The sequence below is a fragment of the Zalophus californianus genome, chromosome 6, assembly GCF_009762305.2.
Source record: "Zalophus californianus isolate mZalCal1 chromosome 6, mZalCal1.pri.v2, whole genome shotgun sequence".
Taxonomy (NCBI): domain Eukaryota; kingdom Metazoa; phylum Chordata; class Mammalia; order Carnivora; family Otariidae; genus Zalophus; species Zalophus californianus.
The window spans coordinates 60,481,334-60,498,626 of NC_045600.1; the positions used below are offsets into that span (position 1 = coordinate 60,481,334).

The 17,293-nt window shown below is 39.1% G+C and overlaps 1 long non-coding RNA gene across 4 annotated transcripts in view; it reads right to left on the minus strand.

The window, feature by feature from the left end:
* LOC118357097 overlaps window positions 1-17,293 on the minus strand; it is a 59,298-nt gene that overhangs the window by 11,664 nt on the left and 30,341 nt on the right. Inside the window, exons 1-2 of one of the 4 annotated variants that reach the window (XR_004820153.1) lie at window positions 1,333-2,324; window positions 553-660 (exon numbers count right to left, since the gene is read on the minus strand). This is a non-coding gene — a long non-coding RNA (uncharacterized LOC118357097). The other 3 variants (XR_004820152.1, XR_004820150.1, XR_004820151.1) reach the window with 3 other exon arrangements.

The window sequence follows — 17,293 nt, forward strand, 5'->3', positions numbered from 1 at the left end:
AATGCTGCTATAAACATCAGGGTTGCACTCCCTTTCTACTCATTGCTTTGCTAGATCATAATGGCTACTCAAGACAAAACAGGTATTGAAGCATGTAATTGAAACTGAAAACTTTTTAATAGAAAGAGGAGTAATGAATTTGGATGATTCACAATCAAAAAATATGAGAGCTGCTGTCCTGAAGATTATTCAGATAAGAATGCTTTAATTGAAGATTATGACAGTTAATTTCATTTGTCAACTTGACCGGACTAAGGGATGCCCAGATAGCTGGTAAAACATTGTTTCTGGGTGTGTCTGTGAGGATGTTTCTGGAAGATATTAGCATTTGAATCATTTGAGTGAGTAAAGATTGCCCTCACCATTGCAGGTGGGCATCATCTAATCTTCCAATCTTGAGAGGCTGAATAGAACAAAAAGACAGAGAGGAAGGGTGAATTTGCTCTCTGCCCTCCAGTATCAGTTTTCTTGGTTCTCAGGCCTTTGAATGTGGACCAAGACTTACACCATCACCCCCAGTTCTCAGGCCTTCAGACTCACACTGGGACTTACCACTGTCGGCATCCCTGGTTCTCAGGCCTTCCGGTTCGGATTAGAACTACACCGTCAGCTTTCCTGTTCTCCAGCTTGCAGATGGCAGATCATGGGACTTCTCAGCCTCTGTAATAATGTGAGCCAGTCTCTCATAATAAATCTCTTTCTACATAGTATCAAGATAGATAGGTAGGTAGGTAGGTAGGTAGATGTAGATATCCTACTGGTTCAACCCTGATTATTTATAGAGATTAAAAACACATCCTTTCCTAATGGAGTATTAGTTTTGCCTACCCATCTTCCTCTTGGTTTATCTTCATGGAGCTATTTTTTCCCCCACCAAGTATTTGACTCCACTCCCAAAGAAAATAGTTTCTATAGCCTTTTCCTTGTATATGTGAATAAGCTACATTCTGAACTTGGAGCAAGACTGAGTCATCTCAGAACTGTCAGACCAGAATTTCAGAGATCTCATAGGTATCATGGAGCAGCTTAACGGTAGGGGTTCTATGGGCCTTGGGTTGTAGAAAAGTACAAACTTATGCCTGGTACTGAGAAAGCCAATTTTCAAACGAAGTAGTGCTCTGCATATTCAGTCTTATTTATTCTTTATCATTTGAGAAGAAAAAAAAAAAAGGAAGACCAAATGAAGAGGGAAACTCTACATCAAAATGAGAAGATGATACTTCAGGCCAAGTGTCTGGCATTAGTATTAATTTCAGCTAAATAGATAATGCCTAATGGCTTGCAATTAGATTAAAATACATTTTCACTAGAAAGACAAAGAGGTCTTCTTACCTTTTGAAGTAGAGATCAATAGGGACTTTTGGTAGATACACAATTGCGAATTAATATTAACTTCGGTACACATTTTGAATTTCTTCATCAGAGATAGAATGATACATGTCCCTGGCTTACAAGTGTATTAAAACAATTAAAATGACAAGTACATTCACTCAACTGTCACGCCACCAGATGCATTTCTGCTTCATTAGGAGTCAGCACAGTAGATGTTCAGTAAGACAAACATCTATTAGTAAATTAGAGTTATTGGTATATTATTCTAGATACATTCAAGTTGTTTTGTTGCCTTTGTTAAGTTTCCCCAAATATTTACTGAGTGCCTGCTATTTCCCAGGGTATGGTATTTATTCTGGGGATACAGTATAAGGATGAGTTAGACAGAGCCCCTGCCCCCAAAGAGCTCACAGGCGTGAAGTGTGATGACAGACAAGGAAATGACAAGCTGGGAAATGGAGTGTGTATGTTGTAAAAGATAAAGTAGAATATTTGTACTTTCAAACAACTTAATCCATTTTGTTCCTCTGAGTTGTAGCTCATTCTTCATTATTTGTTAAATCTTACAGTTGCCTTACAGTAAAAGGAAAAATGATGAACGATAAACATCTATAGAATCCCAACTATATTCCAGGTATTTTACATTTAAAAATAACGCAACCTTGTCTCAGAATCACAGGCCTTAAGAGCCGAAAGAAAACTTGTATTTTAAAAAAGACTTAACATTAAAAACTAGCATGACAGAAGAAGAAAAGGTAAAGACAAGTTTGAGAAACCTTAATCTAGGTCACATGTTAAATATATGGGCTTTCATGGTCTCTTCTGGGTACCTCGGATGGATAAAAGATGGCTGCGAATTCTTTGCCACTCTGTCCATTAAGACGCAGACCCATTCTCCTTGAATCTGGGTGGTCTCTGTCACAATGTTGACCAATAGAATACAGCAGAAATCATGCTATGCTACTCTTCCAGGCCTAGACCATAAGAAACTGGCAGCTTCCACTTCCTCTCTCTAAGAACACTCAACTCTTGCAATACAGCCACTGTCCTGTGAGGAAGCCTAAGCAACCCTATGTGGAGAGGAACCAAGGATCCTGACCAATAGCCCCAGTCAAGCTCCCAGCTGACAGCCAATACCAAATTGCCAGCCATGTAAGTGACCACGTTGGAAGGGAATCCCCCAGCACCAATCTAGCTACCTCTGCTGACACCATCTGGAGCAAATGCAAGCTGCCCAGAGGAGCCCCTCCTGAATTCTTAACCCACAAAATTGTGAGTAAAATACAGCTGTCTTTTGGGGCAGGTGGTGGGGACGGGGGTGTCAACTGTTTACATAGTAATAGATCATGAGAATAGAACCTGATCATGATTAATATCATCACCTCCATGTAAAGTGGTTAAAAGTCAGGTTCTGAAGTCAAACTGCCTGAGATCTAGCTGTGTGACCTCAAGACAATTTAATCTCTGTGTCTCAGATCCTTCTTCTATAATATTCGGTTAATTATAACCTAAGTCTTAGGACTTTTTGAAAGAATTAAATGAAACAATTCACATAAAGCACTTAGAAACTGCCTAATGCATAACAGTATTGAAAATTCACTATTATTATTGTGAGAAAATGCTGAATTAGAAACTACTGACTTTTAAATGGACTTTGAGAACACATCTGTCACAGCTTGGAAGCTTGTCTGTCTGTATATTAGAATCTTCAGCTTTACTCTGCTCAGCCTCCCATATAAAATCATGAGCATTTCAATGACTGTCTCCCTCCGGGTTAATGTGGTGTTATCCCAAGCTCTTATATTTCATGTACTGTGAAAATATTGTTTCAAGAAATGGTCTGCTCATCAAAACCGTGTATCTCAATTGTGTTAAGTATATAATGACTTGCCATGTTAGCAAGATAAATCCAGGGTTAATTTAATGTAGGTATCTGAGATTTATTTTATTTTTTCTGGCTCTGTGAATTGAAACATTTCTTCCAGTTAATTTTTTTTCTGTGTTTAGTTAGAAGCGTTATTCCAACAAGCAGACTGACAGATCAAATACCAGTTTCCAAAATTCTGAATTGTTTAAATTGAGCAAGAGTTCCATCCTCATGAGCATTCTGAAAATTATTTATATTGCTCTTAAATGTTACTGAATTCTGCTGCTATGAACCAGATAACCTAGGGTTTGTCTTAGGGTTCAAAATTAATTTTGAACAATTCTGCTAGCCATAACCTATGAGATTACTTGTGGGGAGAAAAATCAAAGAAAGCTAACAACAACAACAACAACAAAAACACACAGTCAAACAAAACACACAAAATACCACACATGCGATTTTTTTTTACAAACACAAGTTTGCAAATTGAGGTCTGATTAATAAATTAGTCTCATTAAATTACGGTTGTTAATCTAAAAACAACCTCCCTGTGACACATGAGTATATGTAGGAACATATTCTAAGTTGATTGTTGTCAGGAACTCAGACTAGTATCACATGTCAATTTGTATTACTTTCCTTACAGATCATGAATGGCTTTACTTGAAATATCTTAATTTGTGCATCAGGTTCTCTAAATGGGAAAATTCCCTGAATATTTGTGCAAAATGAAGGCAAAGAACACTATAAATTGAAAGGCAATAAAAGGAGTTTATTTCCAAGCCACAGCTTGGAATCATCTCTGTTTTGAATGTTGCTGGCAAAGAATGCATTCTTGATTAGGCTTTGTTGATAGGCAAAATGTAGAGCACATTTCCAGTTCCCTAAGTCTCTGAGACTCTAGAAATCCAATTCTGAGCTACATAAAATAGCTCAGCACAATTCTCCCCTCCCCCTGCCCAAAAAAGCAGTACTTAACAAGGATAGAGCTGACAGCACGTAAGAGAACTAATGATTTCTAGAGTGATCCGAATATATATACAAACTTTTTAAAAAAATTGATGTTTAAAAAAACATCATGGAGGAGAGAAAGATGAAATTGTCTTTGTTTTTCTTTTTTTTTATTTAAATTTTACTTGGTTAACATACAATGCAATATTGGTTTCAGGAGTAGAATTCAGTGATTCATCACTTATATACAACACCTGGTACTCATCATAACAAGTGCCCTCCCCTTAGTACCCATCACCCATCTAGCCCATCCCCACCCACCCACCTCCCTCCATCAACCCTCAGTTTATTCTCTATTGTTAAGAATCTCTTATGACTGGGCGCCTGGGTGGCTCAGATGGTTAAGCATCTGCCTTCGGCTCAGGTCATGATCCCAGGGTCCTGGGATCGAGTCCCGCATCGGGCCTCCTGCTCCTTGGGAGCCTGCTTCTCTCTCTCTCCCTCCCTCTGTCTCTCATGAATAAATAAAGAAAATCTTTAAAAAAAAAAAAAAGAATCTCTTATGACTTGCCTCCTTCTCTTTTTCTTTCCCCCCCTCCCATATGTCCATTTGTTTTCTTTCTTAAAGTCCACATATGAGTGAAATCATATGGTATTTGTCTTTCTCTGACTGATTTCACTGAGCGTAATACACTCTAGCTCCATCCACGTGGTTGCAAATGGCAAAAGGTCTTAGTAAGAAGTCCACCTCTGCCAATGACAAAGGAGAAAGAGGAAAAATGTGCAAGGACCGAGAGGCCAATGTTTGGAGAGGGGAGCTAGGAAGTATTCATGATCGAATTATATCACGTGCTATCAGAATTGCTTCTAGAGCAGCGGTGCCAGAAGTTGCTACCCCTAAAATCTGCAGATATCTTATAAAAGTAAGAACGAGAATGACTGGAATTCGTTCCCGGTTCCATCACTGGCCAATTGTATGATCGTCGAAATATCATTAAATATTCTTCGTTTCCCCAGCTATATATTAACAGCAATTACCACATGCCCGCTACTTGTCCTACTGAAATCCCATGAACTAAAATTCCTTGAAAGTCGTATGTCACTTAAATGATACAGCTTCACGGTTATCATTTTTGTCATCCCCATTCCCAAAGCCCATCCTAGGAGTGAACCTTCACAGGCACTGAGGCCTCGCCCTTTCTTCCAGTGCTGATTCCTCGGCGTCTTGTTAGTTCTGCTTCTTCCATTGAGGGCAGGCTCAGAACCTCCCACAGAACCACAGAGAATGTCACCAGTTTCCTTGTTGTTATTGTTGTCATTGACCCTGACCGACAGGTCCCATTCTCGGCAGCCCCCTCCTCTAGGGCTCCACCTCTCACAGGGCTACAACATGTCTGTCATCAGATTACCTCCAGATACACGGTCCCCCCACAAACATTAAGTCTAATGAAAACACTACCAAAAGGTATTAAAAGGTGAGCCTGCATGTTTTACATTTCCCCTAGAGCCTTACTCTTGGTGATTTACATAACTGCTTCAGAATATTCAAAATCCATTTATAAATGTCACCATTTGCAGAGATTATTTGTATATTGCTCTTAATTAACTTCAACTTCAAAATCTAGTTGGCTAGGATCAGGGGGTTTTGTGCATCCTCTCTCCTGTCTCACTCGGCACTGGTTTACTTATGTTCCCAGCTTGCTCTCACCTACATCAAAAGAGGGAGAGAGGACCTGAGAAGGACTATCATCATAAATAAAATCCGTTTGCTCGTTCTGTGGTTCCCCATTCCGTGTGCGTTTTCAGTTTGTATTGTAGATATACTGAATGCGCAACATGTCTAGTCTACATATGATAATGCATCCAGGGTACTGCAGACACTTAAATATTAAAACAACAACTGTGTTATTTAAAAACTGAACCTAGTTTCTAGCGCAACATTTTGTCTCAAGAGAATGTAGAACAAATAACTCACAGTATGTTTTTAATGGTCTACACTCTTTCAGAAACCATAGCAAGAGAAAAAGGTCATCCTAACCATTTACTCATAAAATAAGAGTCACACTAATTTTAAGATTGATGAAAATCACGAGATAGTATCATCTACAATCAGAATAAGCAAAGAGAAATTCAAGAGATGACAGATTCATGGAAAAACAAAACTAGCTACAGAAAACCTCGTGCATATCATTTGATTTTTTGATGCTCACTTGAAAAATTTTCAAATAGCGCTACAAGTATACAGCAAAAACAAGCTAAAGTGCATCTTTCTTCTTCACAACCCTTCAACCAAGTCCCACTCCCCTGTCATGGTGGCCCTACTCAGAACTTAGTATGCAGATGTTTTCAAAACAGTTTAATGCCATACATACACTACTATGTATATACAATGTTCATAAAATATAATCATACAAATAATATATATATGGATGTACACATTCATGCATTTACTTAATGATTTTCCTTTTGATGATCATAAAGGTTGTTGAATATCTTAACAAATACACCTTTGGGCATATTCAAAGGATACACTTTAATTTTGGTATTTACAGCCAAATTTGCCTTCCAAATAATGACTAAGGCAATTAAACTCTTACTAACTGTATGGAAGTGAACATTTTCCTCCATTTATCCACAGTGGACACTGTGTCACCATTCCTGTTTTCCAGTACAATTAGGAAGTTATTCTTTATTCTATAATTTCAGTGGAAACTTGGAAAAGAGCAGAGATAAAGTATATGCTCAGTCTTCTATCTTTTACTACAGGTACCACTAAGTGAAGTATCTAAAACCAGGAACAAAATATATAAATCTTTTCTCTGAGCAAAATTTGGTTAAACACACACATGGTTATCTCTAAAATATCCCAAAGGGGGTGGAGTGACAATCTGGAATTCTTATAATATACAAAAGGGCCATTAGGTGGCAAATACCAGAAAGCCACAGTTGCTTCTGAAATTGTATGTAGTTCAAACCACAAGCTCTAGAGAAATAGAGAAGATTTTAAGATTGGAGATACTTTGGTATTTAAGAGCACCACTCTCCCCCCTCCAAAAATAACCTGCCATAAGAGGTTGTGGAGATAAAATATAGAATAATGACATTTATTTTGAGGTCTGGTTACGAGTAAAAATCCAAACAACTTTATTACTGTAACAATTCAACACAATCATGCCTTATGGCACTAACCATGAACAATTTGTCCAGCTTTTGTCTGAGTGGAGACAACATAGTAAGAAAGACACAAAACCAACTTCTACAGGAGCTATTTATAAAGCAAAAAGAATTAAAACGTGTCCATTTGCACATTGTGCTCAGTAGAACAGAATGGTGAGACTGAAAATATACCAACTATACTGTTTAAACATGAATACATTATAAAAGAGCATGTTATAAATAGGTGAGAATTATGGAACAAATGGTTTTGGGTGATTAAATCAAAATTCCATTAAAATAGGGATTTTCACTTTATGCCATTTAAGAAAATAAACTCCAGATAGATTAGAGAGATAAGGATAGAAAAGATAATACTTTGAAAAATTAGCAGATAGAGAATAGAATGATTGTCAGATCGACGGAGAACGTCAACTTTCCTATCCTTGAAATGTAGAGGTCACAAAGGTAAAGCTGACATTCAAATAAGAAAAACTGTCCATAAGTGATAGTAGCATTGCTATTTTTAAGAAGAACATCAAGGCCAAGGCTATAAACAACAACTCACAGAAAGAGTAAATACACACAAAGGAGCAAAGGTCATTCCTGCTGGCATTCATAACAACCATGAGGCACTGAGCCCGCTTACAGTGGCTAAAACTGTTGTATAACCCTTTTGGAAAGCAACGTGACCCTACCAATAAAGAGCCAGTAAATTGTACATACATTTTAATTAATAATAAGTATTCTAGAAATTTAGCCTAGGAAATAAAATAAAACCACTATTTACTGTGCTCGGTACCTTACATACATTATCTTATTTAATTCAACAAGAGAATAAACCTCATAAGCACAGATATATTCTTTGTAGTGCTTCCTGCAAAAGGACAAACATTCTAAATGCCAACCACAGGAGAAAACATTAAAAGTATGGTCCACTGGCACAGAATGCACCCATTTAAGACAACAACAACAAAAACCATTTTGAAGCCTAAATAGATGTGCACAGTGATACCATAAAAATTATTTATTTGAGGGAGTTCCAGCTTTCTCCCCTCTCTGTCTCATAACTTGTACACATTCTCATATCTGTGTACCTTGTACAAATGTTTCCTTGGACAAATTCACCCTAGAATCAGAGTTAAGGTCATGGCGGGGGGGGGGGGGCGGTGGTACAGGAAGAGACTCATCCTCCCAGAACACACATTTTGCTGTGGGAGAGAGCGGTCACTGTTGGAGGGTTCCAGCTGGAAGGCGGCAAGAGACTACTGAGGGACCGAGGAGATAAGAGCAAGATGAGAGAAAGCAAGTTCTACTGAGGGTGCAAGAATGAGAAGCTCCCTGGAGTTTCTAAGTGTTGAAAACAGGGGGAAACACTAGACTTCAGCAAGATTTGCTGACGTCTAAGGACATCTGCTCTGTTTAATGTGAATCAAGTTTGAAATTCCTTTCTGGGCTCCCCTTTTAAAGATTTTATTTTATTTTATTTTATTTTAGAGCACACATGGGGGGGCACAGAGGGAGGGAGAGAATCTGAAGCAGACTCTGTGCTGACTGTGGAGCCTGATGCAGGGCTCGATCTCACGACCCTGAGATCATGACCTGAGCCGAAATCAAGAGTCAGACACTTCACGGACTGAACCACCCAGGTGCCCCTGGGTTCCCCTTTAAAAAAAAAAAAAAGACCTAGTTTAGGCTACATGAGTTTATGGTCGGTTATTCATTGATACAGAAAATGTTTATGGTATAACTGCCCCTCGCTTACTGGAAAGAATAGGAAATGGCCCAGTAGGAGTTGCTTGGGAGGAACATTACACTGGTGTGGGGAGCTTATGGGGCATCCCAAATGCCCACATTCTGAGATCTGAGACCTCAAATTTTGAGTTCATTGATCCAACCCCCATGGCAGCTACCAAAGCTTGGGAACCAAGAACAGATCCGATTGTTTTTCAGTCTGGAGGAGCTAGTGACAAGCAGTGGCAAGCATGTGGTAGTCAACACGGAGAACACAAAAACAAGCAAAGAGGCTTCCAGACAACGAGCACCCACTGAGGTCTTCCATTAGCAAGCCCCAATCCACTCCTCTGATGTGAAGGAAGACTATTAATGATGGAGCATGAAAATGTTAAATTTTAATTGTAAAAAAGCCGAAAGGGGGGATTTGTGTGATTTGTGGGGCAACTTGCTGGCTCAGTCAGAAGAGCAGGTGACTCCTGCTCCTGGGGTTGTGAGTTCAAGCCCCACGTTGGGTGTAGAGATTACTAAAAATAAATAAACTTTAGAGTGTGTGATTTGGCCCTTCTGACATTTTTCATAAATATAAAGGTCATCTAAAAAACTCTTTTTAAAATGCTTTTCACTCCTTTTGATGGCTGCATAATATTCCATTGTAGATATATACCACATCTTTATCCATTCATCTGTCGATGGCCATCTTGGCTCTTTCCATAGTTCGGCTATTGTGGACATTGCTGCTATAAACATCGGGGTGCACGTACCCCTTTGGGGGAAAAAATGCTTTTCACAGTAAAAAAAAATAAAAGTGCTGTGAGTGACCACACATTTCAGTATGCAAACACTCAGTGACTTTTATTATGTTTCAGTGAAATGCAGTAGAAAAGTGGCACTGGGCAAGGCGTTGCCTTCAGCAAGGGAAGAGAATATATAAAAGTTAATCTTCTGGGGCGCCTGGGTGGCTCAGTCAGTGAAGCGTCTGCCTCCGGCTCAGGTCATGATCCCAGGGTCCTGGGATTGAGTCCCACATTGGGCTCCTTGCTCAGAGGGGAGCCTGCTTCTCCCTCTCCCTTTGCCCCTCCCCCTTGCTTGTGGTTTCTCGTTCTCTCTCAAATAAATAAATAAAATCTTTTAAAATAAATAAATACAAGTTAATCTTTCTACATAATAGTTTTCCACAGAGACATGGAACCTTAAGATGAATATTTTTTGCCTCCTATGAAACTAGTTGTTCCTATAATGCCATATTTCAGACTACCTGGGCCATCGGACAGTGAGCAGATGAAGTGCAGTCATCTGTCTAATCCATCGACAAATTTTCACTGACCATCTCAGATGTACAGGCCTTGAGTGAAGCTCTGCAATAATTTTTCCATTAATTAAAATCACTGTAAAAAAATCACTGTAGATAAATGGGTTTTTGTTTTTTGTTTTTAAATTTTAAGATACTATACTATTAGAGCTGATTGCAATTCAGTTGCAAATAATGTTTGCCTAGCTGGGGGAGGAATACAGCACTCTACCGGGAGGCCACCAGTATCCTGTGTCATGTAAAATGAGTCTGTGCTAGTAGAGCTGTGATCACAGTTGTAATTTAATACAATTTTGATCATCTTAAACCTCTTTACCATCAACTTCTAAAACATAAATGGTACATTTTTCTTATTATATAATTAGAAAGCAACCACTCATGAATTATTTGTGAATTACCTTAACATTTTAAGTGGTGAAATAATCAGTGGAGGTCACTAAATGATGTCCTAACTATGCTGGAGCCTCTACCAGACTGTGGAGCGGTAGGGACTGAAACATCAAGGCTTATAGCTGAACATTAGTCCAGGGCACAATTACCTGTTAATGCTCTCAACAAGTGCTTTCTGGGATCTTTTACTCAACTCGTCAAAAACAGTGGCAAAACACCCCAATCAAGGGAGTTTAACAGCATTTATCTTAACGAGCAAAAAAAATGGTTGTGTGTGTGTGTGTGTGTACACATATATTCATAATTTTTACATAGTTTTCCGTTTAGCATCTTAGACCAAATAAAATAATGTGTGTTATTTTATACATTATTGCAAAGCATAGTGTAATATTTTTTTCAGTGTAGGCTTTAGGGTCATAATTAAGATTCTTGAAAATTAACTGAAAATCAGTACATAAGAATCAGATATACCTAATAGGTATTATCAAGACAAAACATTTCCTAGGCCAGAAATAGGAAGAATTCAAACCTGGCTTTAAGCTAATCAAAGGTATAATATCCTTAAAGAAAGAACTTGTTGGTTAGGACGGAACATAGGAAAATGAAACTTTGGGTGCCTTTTGAAGTAGCTCTACAGAGAGAGTGCTCTCCTTCCCTTTTATTTTTCTTACTGCAGATTAATAAAATAGTGTATCTATACAACTGTCAAAAGTTTGGTTAATAGGACTCTATCGCTGAAAAACTGAACCGCTCTTAGTGTACAAAGTCCTATAAATAAATCAGCCTGTACACATGTGCATGCAAATTTAGTTTCTTGTAGAAGACTGATTTAAAACTTTTCAAAAGGTCTACCATGCTAGATAGGTCTTCAACTTTTTAAGAACCTAGTTTGCCCTGTGTAGAGACAGGTTCCAAGTAAATCTCATTTTCTTTATCTATGTTTTATACCTGTTTGTTTTGTTGAAATTTTAGTTTAGTTTTGTTTGTCTTCTATAACTCGTAATGGAAATTTTAAAAACACAAAATTTATCTTTCTTTCCAAGAAGGTTTCGAAGAACACAGAAGCACTTCTTCGGGATAGAGACAGCAAAGTGTTAGAAAGAAGGAAACTGTGAAAAAATGCAAAAGAGAATTTTCTGAGTCTCTTGAGGCAGGTCTCTTTACAACGACTTGAAGAGAATATTAGAAGTAACCATATGAGCACAAACATATCAAAATGCAATAATCATAATAATTTTTAAACTTACTTCTAGACTTCTATTATTGCAAATAATTAAGAACGGACTACAGTCAGAATAGCAGTAATATTCAAAATGGGTCTCAACAAAAGCCAGGATAAGACCAGATATCTGAGGCCGAGACACACCAAACAATTACATACTGACACAAACTGCCAAAGGTGATGTGGCAGGACTGCATATTTGAGAAAACATGCGGAGATCAGGTGTATCATAGAAGAATTCACAACATTTAGCAAATCAAACATGTGATCTGTATAATAAGATCAGCAGAGTTTTTAGGAAATACTTTTAGCCTAAATAATTTTTGGAAAACTAAAAAGAAAAGAGAGTAGGGGTCGGGGGGGGGGGGACACAAGGTGGGGAAGGGAAGGGAACACAGAGGATTTTGATTCTGGGGAGAATGGTGAAAGGACAGCCATTCAGTTCTGTTTATAGTTATTCCTTACGTGATGACAATGTGCAGTAAAAACACCTTGTAAAGGAGAACATTAAGAATGACAAAATAAGAGACTGAAATCAATAATGTAAACCATTAAGAAAGAAAAACAAATAAAAAGCGACAGTTAAGGGTAGAAAGAATAAAAAGAATAAAGGCTTAGAGTAGTTTAAACTTAGACAATATTTGAAATATCAAGAATAGGAAATACGGGGCGCCTGGGTGGCTCAGTCGTTAAGCGTCTGCCTTCGGCTCAGGTCATGATCCCGGGGTCCTGGGATCGAGCCCCACATCGGGCTCCCTGCTCCGCGGGGAGCCTGCTTCTCCCTCTCCCACTCCCCCTGCTTGTGTTCCCGCTCTCACTGTGTCTCTCTCCGTCAGGTAAATAAAATCTTTAAAAAAAAAAAAAGATTAGGAAATAAGAAACTCAGAAATATAAAAAGGTAAGAAGAGGACTCTATTAATATATTAAAAAGTAACATATTTCTAAATGTAAGAGAAAAAAGAATTAAAGGTGAAAATAAAAGTGAAGACAGATATGAAGAATTTTTTTTAAGATTTTTATTTATTTATTTGAGAGAGAGAGAGAGCACAAGCTGGGGGAAGGGCAGAGGGAGAAGCTGACTCCTTGCTGACTCAGTGCAGAGCCTGATATGGGGCTCGGTCCCAGGACCCTGGGATCATGACCCGAGCTGAAAACTGACGCTTAACCGACTGAGCCACGCAGGTGCCTCTGAAGAATTTTAGAAGATAAAATCATGATGCTTTACAAATTGCAAATAAAAAATAAAAAATGGATTGAATATATCCAAACATAATGTATTCTAAAAACCAGTTTTTTTAAGTAAGTTAAGGCCAATATTTTTAAACTCTTTGCTAGAATTCTTCCAACACACATCAGAATACAGAGAACAGCAAGGTTAACGCTCATGCCCCCACCTGTTCCTACAACCAACAACCTCTAGGTGACCTATTTTCTCTCTACTTCCCAGTTCCCCTTCCCTCCCTCCCCCCTCTTCCTCCCTCCCCCAGCTCCCCCTTCCGGGATTCCTTGGTGAAGTGCTCCTTCCCACACCCTTTTGCCCTCAGTGGTGTGCTCATCCAAAGACAGGCCCAATTCCCTAAATGTTCACTCCCTTTTGAGTATTACAACACTCTCGTTCCAGTTCTCTAGACTCCTATTCCTCATAAAACTCCATTCTCGTCTCCACGTTAAGACCTTCCTTCTACCAGACACCTTTTTCCGCCCCTCTCCCTTCTTCCCTAGTGCTGGCTAGACTTGGTTCTGGAAGCCGGGTCTGGGAGAAGCTGTGCACCACACCCTCGTAGCCAGTTCTTCCAGTTGCTTACCTTGCTGTGTGGAGCAAGCAGAAAAGAGGAAAGGAACCCTTTTCCCTTTGGTGTAGGCCATCACTGTCCTCACTGTTACCGAACCTCACCGGATCACAGTTCTACCTCTGTGGCTGGATTCAAAGGCCAGCTGTCTTGTGGGGCACGCTTGTGGATCTCTGGAGGCCTTCGCACAGTGCCGTGAGGTGGGACATCTGTCTGAAGCCTGACTTGGTCATCCATTATCAGGCCCTGCCTTGCCTCAGCAGTCCACCCATGGCCTTTGGCCTCGAGGGCTCCCTTGCTCAGCTAACAGTCCTCAGGAGTGGTTGGGGAGCAGCAAGCCAGCTTAAGTCCTGCAGCCCTCTGCGATGTCCACTTGATCCAAGCGATACTCTCAGATCCTTCTGTTGCACCACATGGGAGAAATGCAGGTCACTACCCCCCCACCCAACCCAACCCTTGGCACTTTTTGCAGCTGTGTCACCCTTTTTCCTTCTCACTTATGCCTGGTGACTTGGCAACATTCCAACCAAACAGATCACCACTCCCCAACTCAGTGAGGCAGGGAACCATTCCGGAACGGCCAGTGCTATCGGGGTGGGGGCCAAGTGCAATGACCCCGACCATCACCCCTGGGGACAGAGGAGGAAAGGGGACAGGGGTGTTGTTACCCTTCCAGCAGCACATGCTCCTCCTCCACACAGGCCTCCTAGGAGGGGCTCAGCTGTGCTCTTTGTTTTCTTCTTTATGATTTTAGATACATGTTCAAAGTTTTTAAAAATGAGCTATCATAATTAGATTTTTAAAATTAAATCTACCTATCCTTCAAAACTAATTGAAACATAACCCCTTTCATAAAGCTTTCTCGATCACTCATGTAATCAAATGGAAACCTCTTTCCTCTGATCTCTTAATTGTTCTTCTGTTCATTCTTAAGACATTTATCACAGATTATCTTATATTATGGTTATTTTTTTACATGTTTTATATCACTTATTATATAGGAAGCATTTTGCAGATAATATTTATGCATCCCCTACAGTGCATCCCCTAGCACAGTGACACACACAAATAAATCCCTCAATAAATACTTATTAATAATGAAGAGTATTTTCCATATATAGAAAGAAGTACTGAATAGTTGTCAAGTTTTATTATATCATCAAATCTCTAATATTTATTTCCAACAGCATGTAAGTACAGTCAGTCTCTAGCTGAACTTTATCAAAAGCCAAATTTAAATGTATAAACCCTACTTCAAGAGAACAGGATTTCTATTTATAATTCAAAAGAAAATTTGTATGTTATCAAAGCAATTGAAAACACAACAGAGAAAAACATTTTTTTGAAAAAGTGAAATCTAAGCCAACCCATGAAGGACTCCTTACAAGGGGAATCAAATAATTATATGTACAATTGTTATTGTATGTTTTCCCAATAGATTGTAAGCTCCATGAGTGCAGACATCATTTTCAACTATAAAACCAGCAACTAGCCCAGTGGTTGGTACATAGAGGCTGTTCACTAAAATTTGTGAATGAACAGAAGGAAACAACATTAAAACTAGAATTCTAGTTTTAATAATAGATAATAATAGATAATAGAGGCCTTTTCAAGCAAGAATAGCAAGGGGAATTCCTCATAATATTCAAAGTAAAACTCTGAGTCAATTGTCACCGATAAAATAATGGAAGCACACAAAGCTAGACTTAGTCCAGTGTGTATCTGCAAAGGCAGTGAGGCCAGAAAGGGCATAAAAATGCACAAACATCACAAAATCACCAATCACATGCCATATCGTTCCAGGATATGCCTAAATTTAGGATTATAGTTAGCACACCCCTAGGGCTAGTCTAAATAACTATGTACCATATTTGGACTCCTTGCTGGAATATTTTCTTCTTTTCCCAAAACATCAGGGCATAACATATTTAGCTGGGGCCAGGCATGGTCCCACCAGGTTAAATTTGGGGAAAAGTGTATGGAAAGCTTGCTCGTTAATGGCTTGCCTCGGCTGAGAAAATAGAAAACGTCATTTTCCAGTGGTGTGTACTTAGCCACCCTCACCACCAATAAAATCTATCTTTTCTTTTTTTTCCAAGACCTAAAGGGGTTGGAAGGAGTGAAGCAATATTCAAATAATTAGCACTATTTAAAGGTGCTGGAAGCTTCAGAACAGCGGTGGGCAGCTTGTGAGTCAGACTGAGACACTGGGACACTTCTAGAAGCCAATTCGAGAGCTGCCAGCTAGCTAGCCTTTTCCCTCTACGAATACTGTCACACTTTGCTCCCATATTGCGAAAATTCATCTCCAAGGTCACAAGAGCTCAAAGAAAAACTAGGTCTGTGCTTCCTGCGCTTTAGGGAACCCAGTTTACATCCTGCAAAAAAAAAAAAAAAAAAAGAATCTCTCTCTGGAATAACAACCTGGACAAATCAGAAGACATTGCTCTCCTGTCAAAGAGCTGAAATAGGAGCACGAATGCAGAAAAAAATACCACCGGATTTGCTTTGAAGCTACTCTGTTAGGTATCAGAAAAATTACAATCTTTGCTTCTCGCAGATTTAATATACGGTTCAATAACCAGGTAACTAATGTATTAGACTATGTGGGGGCATATTCTTGGGAGAAGGAGTTGAAAGTGTCTCAGTTACCTGCCCACACTATGAAGGCACCATGCATGACTGGGGGTGGTTAACTGACTTGACCCCGCATGCTCCAAAACAACTACTTTCTTTATTCATAACATGTATGTCCAATTATAGGGGACACTTAAAACAAACTAGAATCAAATACCAGAAAGTATGCTGCAGAGAGCACCTGAGGTGACAACCCAGGAAATTGCCTGAGAAGGTTCATTTTCAACGGCCCTACTTCAGATGTTGCTACCCCATCTCTCAGATGTACAAGGCCCTCGGAAGGTAAGAGACACCACGATGACCCAGGTTCTCTCTTAGTAACCTGCAGAGAAAAAGCAAGTCAATGATGGAACATGATGTAAATTGGTCTTAACCAAAATACTGAGGGCTCAAAAGGACCTACTAAGAGAACACTCAAAAAACACTTAATAAAAATCATTGACAAAGAAAGCAAGACAAGTGAATTAATTTACTCTTTAACTTGACAGCAGTGAGCCAAAATATAAACGTCTCCTTGCTCCTATTCTAATCTTGGCACTGGGTTGAAAATAATGAAAGGTAAGAGAAGGGTGTGTGATTTTTTTTTTTTTTTTTTACTAGCTTTATCATCATCACATGAGTAGGCCACTTGAGAAAAATGTGTGACCCGAGGAAAGGAGAGTAAGAAACTGTTAATTGGCAAAATACCCATTCTCTGTGAATTCTGGATTATATTCCATCACAGAGAATCATTCTATATGGGCTTAAAGAGTCACACAGCAACCCGACCAAAACTCTACTTGACAAAAGAATGATTATATTTTGCTAAGAAGATCAGATTCTTTATTCCTAAAGTTTTCTCTAAGTGAGATCAGAAGCATCAGAGGATTTGCCATGATCAGATTTAGATTTTTCAAGGAGAACTA